Genomic DNA, 8,484 nt, shown 5'->3' with positions numbered 1-8,484 from the left:
ATGAATCATGTTTTTTGGTGCATCAAATGAAGGATTACAAGGCTCTAGGTACTCATGGAATATTTTGGAGGTGTTTGAGCGGTAGTTTAACACCTAAAAAGGTGTTTAAGGTCCTTGAAGATGGGTTTACGGTCCAAGAATGTTCTTAGACTGTAAACTCATGTTTACTCCCCATATGTTAATATTTTTGGTGTTCTAAGTCCTTTCATGTAATCCCCTAAGTCATTGCTAAGCATTAGAAGTGGTTTGGAGGGGTTTTTGGGCACCAAAACCCTCTTTCAAGGTGTTTACGGTTTTGGGATGCTCCCAAGACCGTAAACTCTTGTTCTTGGGGGTTTTGGGTGTTGAAGCCACGAATTTGCAAGTCAAATGAGTTAAACAACCAGCTAGGAAGGTTAACATACCGATTTGAAGATCGAAGGGGCGATTTTTGACCAAAACCCGATTTATAGAGAGAGAACTTAGAGAGAGAGAGAGAGAGAGACTCCTAAGGTGTGAAAAGGGTTGGAATGAAACCCACTCAACCCTTATATAGGGTGGAGTTTATGGCCTGGTTGGGGGTCCACCTGACACCAACCGCGAACGGGGTTTTTCACGACTATCGTTAAACACAGCAAATTTTAAAATTATACCTCCTTAATTTTGGTTCGCTTGACGAATATTATTTAAAATATTCCAATGGGTTTAAATCCGGTCAAAAATATTTTGGGATAAATTTGGCTAATTTTTGACGAACTTAATTTCGACGTTAAAACTAACGGAAATTTTTGGGTTTTCACATCATCCCCCCGTTAGAGGGAATTTCGTCCCAAAATTAGAGTTTAGGCAAAGAAGTTGGCATGAATGATCGAGTAATGAGATGAGGGAACTTCCTATTTGAATGGTCCTTGCACTCCCAAGTGAACTCCGGTCTTCGCTTGGCGTTCTAGCGAACCTTCACTAGTGGGATGCGGATTCGTTAGGCTCGCTTGATTCCTCGGTACGCAGTTTCCTACAGGTTTTTCTACGAAGTTAGGGTTCCCAATGATTGTTATTAAGACAAGTGGGTTTATAGAAGTCACGTCGGACAAACACGTTGTCCATGCTGGAGACGTGAATAGACTATGGTGGAATTTATGGAATTCCAAAAGCAGTCGTGGTCTGACAAAGGTTGTACCAATTCGTATAAAGAATCTCGAATGGTCCTAAGCTCTCGGAAAGATAGAGCTTTTCAGTTCTCAGAACATAATGCACTTCTATGGTGGGATCATCATTGGTGTGATCGCCATTTTGAAGTTCCAAACGTTCTCTCATACTGGGGTGTAGTTCTTCGGGTTGGTTCTTAGAAGGCTCGGGTTATCCTTGGATTCGTGTTTCCTACTGATTGGCTTTTAGAGGTTTTCTGGACCATCGGATGTATTGGCTACACACTGGTATGTGATTGGTTTCGTGGAATCTATCTCAGCTTAGTGCAAAATGGACCTACACTTCCGATTCTTGAGGTGTTTCTAACGGAGACTCTCCAAGTTAATGAGATAGGGCCTTAGCAGACGATGGTTAGAGGGTTTTAGATTTCTTCGCCGATTAACAGATGCTTTCACAGTATGATTCTTAACTTGGAAGGAATCACGCTCTTACTTGCTTTGTTGTTTCATGGATAGTAGCCTCTACTCAGGCTAACTTAGTTCTTAGAGATTTTCTGAAGTGTTGAACTATCTCGGGAGGTGGTTCTACTATTTCTGTGTGAGATAGTATCCATGGAACACCTAGTAGTCCAATAAATCTCTAAGACATGCCCTATTCTCTAAGGTGTCGGTTTATTCCAGTAGCAGAAAGCGCGTGTTCTTGTATAACCCATCGACTAACACCTAGACTGGTGTCAAGTCTATAATCTCTTCGGGATCTGGGTTATAACGCTTAACGCAACCTACTTTTGTACTTTATTCAAGTATTTTGGCTGCGGAGGTTATCCTGTGGTTCCTAGCATTCTAGTATTCACTTCGGAGATTGTAGTCTATCGTCTACAGCGCGACGGTGACTTCTACCACGTGAGGAGGAGGAGTGTCCTAGGCACTACTCGTCGGTAACGTGGTGGATGAAGTGCCTGAGTAGTGCGAGCATCTTCTGCAACTACTCTTCCGGTGATTCTGAGTTTTCTTGATTTAGGTTAAGTCTAGAAATATAGGGTCTCGTTACTCGGAACTTCAAATCTTCTCATCCACTCTTCTCAGAGTTTAACTTATCACAACTTCTAGGGTTCTGGGATATTCACTGAGATGCTTAATTCGTGGGATTAAGCGTGAATGGATGCTCGTAGTCAATGTCCTTGACTCTTACGACTCAGATTTCATTACCAACCGAGGGTGTTAGCTACTATGTTGACTCTAGTTCCCATTCCATGGGATAGGATGAAGGGTTTTACTATGAGGTTCGTGGTAGGGCTCATACTTGGCTTAACCACTAATACTTGGTGTATGCAAGCTGTATATAATTGAGGTCGGCAGGATGTTCAGTTGTGCGACTCCATTCCAGACCCACAACCTAAAAAGGAACAGGGAGTAGGGAGGAATCACACATCTTAAATATTTTTGATCTCAATTATATACCACCCTTATGCATATACTCAGTTATTGTAGTCAGTCCCATGAGTTCTATCCTCTTGATTCACGAACCTGATTGTGAGGTGCGAAGGGTACTTCTGGGTTCTACGGAGTGGGTTTCGGGTGGTTATCGTCTTCTGGAGTGCCTATAGTGTCTTTCGCTTCGGTTTCTATCTGTTTAAGAAGGGGTTGGTTAACAGCGCGCGGTACCCTTCTCTTAGGTACTTCGGAAGGTTTGAAATAAGAGGGACGACTGAAAGATCGCATTAGTTTTCATTATTTTAAGGTTCGGAAGAATCTTTATTTGCCGAAATGGCTACGGTGAAAGTTCTTTTTACACAATACTAGGATTTACACATGGTTGAACGAAGTCAAACCATGATTGATAGGGGCGTCGAAGTTGGCATACTTCGACATGATATAGAATGAGGGCCGATAGGGCCACGTGCTGAACGGGCACACAAGTTCTAGGCGTCTCGGGTTTCGTCCCGTGTATCATTGTCGCGGATACTTGGACCGATAGAGTTGACGCGGAACTGTAGAGGGTCCTAAGTGTTTCTGAATAGTGTACCTTTCATGAATGGATTCTCACGAGGCCTTTCTATAATCGCCTATCATATACTCGTCATGTATAATTAAGGTGGGGAGGACTGTTGACTGAGCGACTCCGCGTTAAATCCACAACCAAACGAGGAACAGGAAATGAGGCAGCATCACTCACTCTAGGTCTGTCCATCTTAATTATACATGGCTTTAATGTATATGTCGAGCCATTATAGCTCTACCTGATGAAATTTTTAAATTTTATAACAGTGCTGCGACTTTCGCCTTAATGGGGAAGTAATCACATTTAGAATTAGCCTTTAATGTTTTTGGCTAGCTATCTAGGATTGAGAGACGTACCAAAAATCTATCGGGTTCCTAGATGCTTCTCCCTAAGCATTAGAGTTAGACTCCTCCTGTGTCCTTGTCTTTTCTTTCAGTTGAGCAATCCCGGTTTAGGTGCCCAATCTCACCATATAGATGACATACTGGATTGGTCGTTACATTGGTGGTTGATATAAGCTCAACTGGGGTTCTGCAGACACGATCGGTATGCCCCTTCATGTTGCACCTAGTACAACAGAATTCCTGGCATACACCATCATGATGGTAGCTACACTTGCTGCAGTGGGGAAGGTTTCCTAGGTATGGTCTTCTTGAAGTCGGGATGGAAGGGATGGCAGGGGTATTGACTGTCTCAGCTCGTTGCCCCTCGGAAGGTACTTGAGCCGAGGTACTTCCCTCCTCGTTCTTGAACTTTCTCTTCATTGGATTTGGTTGTGGTTCTTGGGTGGCTGGGTACATAGAGGTTGGTTGCTGCTGTCCATTACTTGGATCGGAATTCCCGATAGGGCTCTTGCTAACATTGGCATTGTTAGCATTCAGTTGAGCCATGACAACTGCTACGGCTGCCGAGACTGCAGCTTGGAATGTAGCTTCATCGAATAGGAGAGTCGGTTTCTTGCCAGCGGATTGGTTACGCTTCTTCGGATGCATGGTTTTCCTACACGGAGAGGAACACAAGCTGATGAGAGACGATCGTTAACTCTGGACGTATCTGTCCTTACTATAATAGGCATAAATTTTTCCCGTGCCTCGGATATTGGTTGTCTGAGTGTCGACCTACATCCCTATGATGTAGTATGGGTATTCAAGGTAGGAGTAAAAGTATCGGAAAGCCATGAGGTGGAAGTCGTTCCTACTAAGTTACCTTTATACTAGGAAAGGTTCACTCTCCAGCTTGGAAAGATTTGAGGGAAGTTCGGAACGAAATCACAGAAGAAAAAGGCTCATGAAGACTTATGGCTAAACATTCTCAATCGAGGTTTTGAGATCCGATCTAATCGTATTACTTGCGATGGGAAAAGGCGATTTACCTAACACATAGTATGAGTAGTGTAATCACTAACTCACTAAATTGTATTATTTTATGGGTATATTAGTGTGACGAACACAAGGAAAGGACACTTCTCGGGTTCCATGTACTGGCTCCCTCTGTCTACCTCATATCCTTGACTGGGACCAACGTTGGTTTTCTTCGGATAGTTACCTAGGGTTCTTTTCTCGTGAAGACATATTGAATTTCTATTCTGACTTACTTCCGATCATGACTCTGAGTGTCATTGCTTCATGATGGATGACTGGAAATCTCGGAAGTTCAGGCGAATCTCCTACCGATGTCCCCAAAAGGTATAGGCACTTGGTGATTTCAATAGTCTCGACTTAGTTCATTTATTTCCGAACTGTAAATCTTCCCGATGAACTTCTCCTGGATCTGAATCAACTCTTCTGGCGAGGACTGAAGTGGATAGGGTTTTCTACAGGGTTCATGCGAGAATGGAAATATCTAAAGAATCCTAAGAGATTATTAACATTCCGCTGAGTGATCCATATTGAGTCCTGCTAAAATTACATAGGGTACACAAATCATATATAGCTTAGATCCGATAGGCCTTCAAATATGTGATACTACTCTATATCCACATCCCAACGAGGAAAAGGAAATAGAGCGAAACCACACATTCTCAGTCTGTGGGATCCTTATTATATATAACCTTGGAAGTGTACCCTTTCTAATCATAGGTATATCAATAAGGGATCTTTTTAGTTTTTCACACAAGGTTATCTATGGATCCTAAAATAACCCTATGGTATTTTAATTTCTTGTTTGATTCTTAACTTCTGAATATGATTCTGGGATTAATGTGAGTCTTTTAGTATTCCAAAATACTCCCATAGTATTTTAAACTTTATGTTTGGCTCTATCATTCCTATTTGGTAAGTTTCAGACCTATTGCAACACCACTATCACTCCCAAGCACACATTCATCGTATCTAGAATAAATGTAGTTGATCAGGTTACATTTATTCCAGCTTACGATTACATAACTGCCCAGGTTTGACGGTAATGCTCAACATCCGAAGACTTTTATTCTTGTTCTTCTTGTGATACTTTGTTCGGGTGTTTAGATTCTGGATGTTCTTATACTTTGGTAAAATAAGATTATATTTTAAAGTATACTTCTTGGTCAGAGTGTTTTATCCCTATGTATTTATAGGTTGTATATCTTTTATGAATTGATATACTGAGCTCACTATAAACAAGGCTCAGATACCAATCTGTCACACCCCAAAACCGGAACGACGGAAACGTTCTGGGGTGGATGATGTCATGTCAAGTATCACAACATATGCAGTATAGTAATCAAAGTACAACAACCATTGCATTAATAGTAATAGTTTTACATAAGTTACATTTTATAGAGACATCAAAGTAATACAGAAACTAGTATAGATGCAGCTCGGTTCTAGGCTGGCTTCACAAAAGCTCCCGGGTGTACCTGTCTATTGCTGACCTGAGAATACATATTATTTTGAAAGCGAGTATCAACATTTTTATAAATGCTGGTGAGTTCATAAGTATCTAGTGTCATTTGTGTAAGTAAGCATTTTATTTAAAATAACTTTATAAAAGTAGTAGTTCAGAATCTACGATGTATTAGCATCCTTTCCAGAAAATCCTATATTTTCTAATTTAAAAGCAGTCTTTTACCAAGACTCGACAGTGTTATGTTTTAAAGAGAAATTTTCCCTGAAATACTATCATTACCAAAATACGGTATTTGACTTTAAAGAAAGTAGGAGAATATCACTAGTAAAAATACTAGGGGAAAATAACATATGCCTCAACAGAAAATACTGCTGACTAAGGCAAAAGAAATCATAGACTCCAGGAGAGTATCGAACGAATGATACACCTGGCTCAGTCTAACAAAAGGAAACACAGACCCCAGACGGTATCAAATGTACAATACGGCTAGCAAGGTCTAAAACAAAGGAACACAGACCCCAGACAGTATACAATGAACGATACAGCTAGCAAGGTCTAAAACAAGGAAACACAGACCCCAAACAGTATCAAATGAACGATACAGCTAGCAAGGTCTAAAACAAAGAAACACAGACCCCAGACAGTATCAAATGAACGATACAGCTAGCAAGGTCTAAAACAAAGGGTAACGGAATGATGATATAGACTCGCGAATGAACTGGCTCCATTGGAATTTTCGTACTAGAAAGAGTAGATATAACCTCCTACCTATTCCTATAATAGTTACTAGTGTCTCTGATCTATGAATGATGAATGGAAGGATGCCCATGCTACCCAAGGGAAATGAACTGGTCGATGTAAACCTTTATGTCTATACGTGTATACATGATATATAACTAATGTTTAAATGACCTTCGGACGGATATCCGATACCCACCAGACCACATCCCAACGAGGAAAAGGAAATAGGGCGAACTAACCTTCCTAAGTCATTTAAACATTATTTATATAACTATACAAGTATAGGTATGCATTTTAACGAAGTAGAAGCCTAGAAGTATAGAAGAAAACTTTGATAAAACCTTTGGAAAACCTTTTAAAAATAAGAATTTACGACTTGATATCGCTATGTAAAACAAGCTTTTGAAAACCGTTCATAAATACATTTTGATAACCTAATATAAGTAAAGAAAAACCTTTGTTTAAAACACTGCTGTAACTGGTTTAGAAGTGAAACATACAGCACGAGAGACAATTTGAGATAAGATTTAAACAAGTAAAGACGTTATGGGAAAACCATCTATAGTATTATACTTCGTAAAACAGCTGAAAGTGTGATAAATCCTTGTGCATGCGGGTTATTAATCACATACGATTGATATGATAACTAGCATGTTTTAAGTTGTATTCCCCCCCCCCCCCCCATAAAAGAATGTAAAAACATTTAAAAGGTTAATTCAGGGGTATGAACTCACCTGACGTTGGCGTTTCGGATGAATGGACGGTATAGGATGCTAAGTGTCAAGTGAGGACTTGACCACACACGCGAATCCTATTTAACATGTAATGATACATTTAAGTATCTAATTAGTCATTTAATAACTAATTAGGTAAGTAAGGATGTCTTACTACATAAAAACACTTTGCTACAAGTGGTAGAAGTATCAAGGGTTGCATAGAAGGTGTGTATGGACTCATATTGGAGTTTACTCTTCAACTGATGGCCCTTATGCGTGTTTACGGTTTCAAGACCACTTCCCCCATGAGTTTATGGCCGTAAACTCATGGAGTGGTTTCATGGGATGTTTAAAGGTCTTAACTCACTCATAGAATCATGCTAGAGTCGAATCAAGGGCTAAGGAAGTGATTGGGGCTCAAAATGAACACAATAGGGAGTTTACGGTCCATTGACCACTCCTTGAGGAGTTTACGGCCATAAACACATGAGTTTATGGTCGTAAACTCATGTTAGCCCATTCTTTTTGTGCTTTGGTGGTTCTAGGCTATGTAGGCAAGGTTTTAGTCACTTATATGAACATAGGAAGATGTTAAAGGCACTTAAACACCTTGGAAAGCTGTTTACGATCCATGAAGGTGTTCTTGGTGAGTTTACTACCTTAAACACATGAGTTTCCGGTAGTAAACTCATGTTAATCCATGAATCATGTGTTTTGGTGCATCAAATGAAGGATTACAGGGCTCTAGGTACTCATCGAAGCTTTTGGAGGTGTTTTAGGGGTAGTTTAATACCCAAAAAGGTGTTTAAGGTCCTTGAAGATGGGTTGACGGTCCAAGAATGTTCTTAGACTGTAAACTCATGTCTACTCCCCATATGTTAAGATTTTGGTGTTCTAAGTTCTTTCAAGTAAGCCCTTAAGTCATTGCTAAGCATTAAAAGTGGTTTGGAGGGGTTTTTGGGCACCAAAACCCTCTTTCAAGGTGTTTACGGTTTTGGGATGCTCCCAAGAACGTAAAGTCTTGTTCTTGGGGGTTTTTGGATGTTTAATCCACAAATTTACAAGTCAAATGAGT

This window comes from Lactuca serriola, chromosome 8, assembly GCF_051521515.1.
Source record: "Lactuca serriola cultivar US96UC23 chromosome 8, Lser_US96UC23_V15, whole genome shotgun sequence".
Taxonomy (NCBI): Eukaryota; Viridiplantae; Streptophyta; class Magnoliopsida; order Asterales; family Asteraceae; genus Lactuca; species Lactuca serriola.
This window is presented reverse-complemented; position numbering follows the sequence as displayed.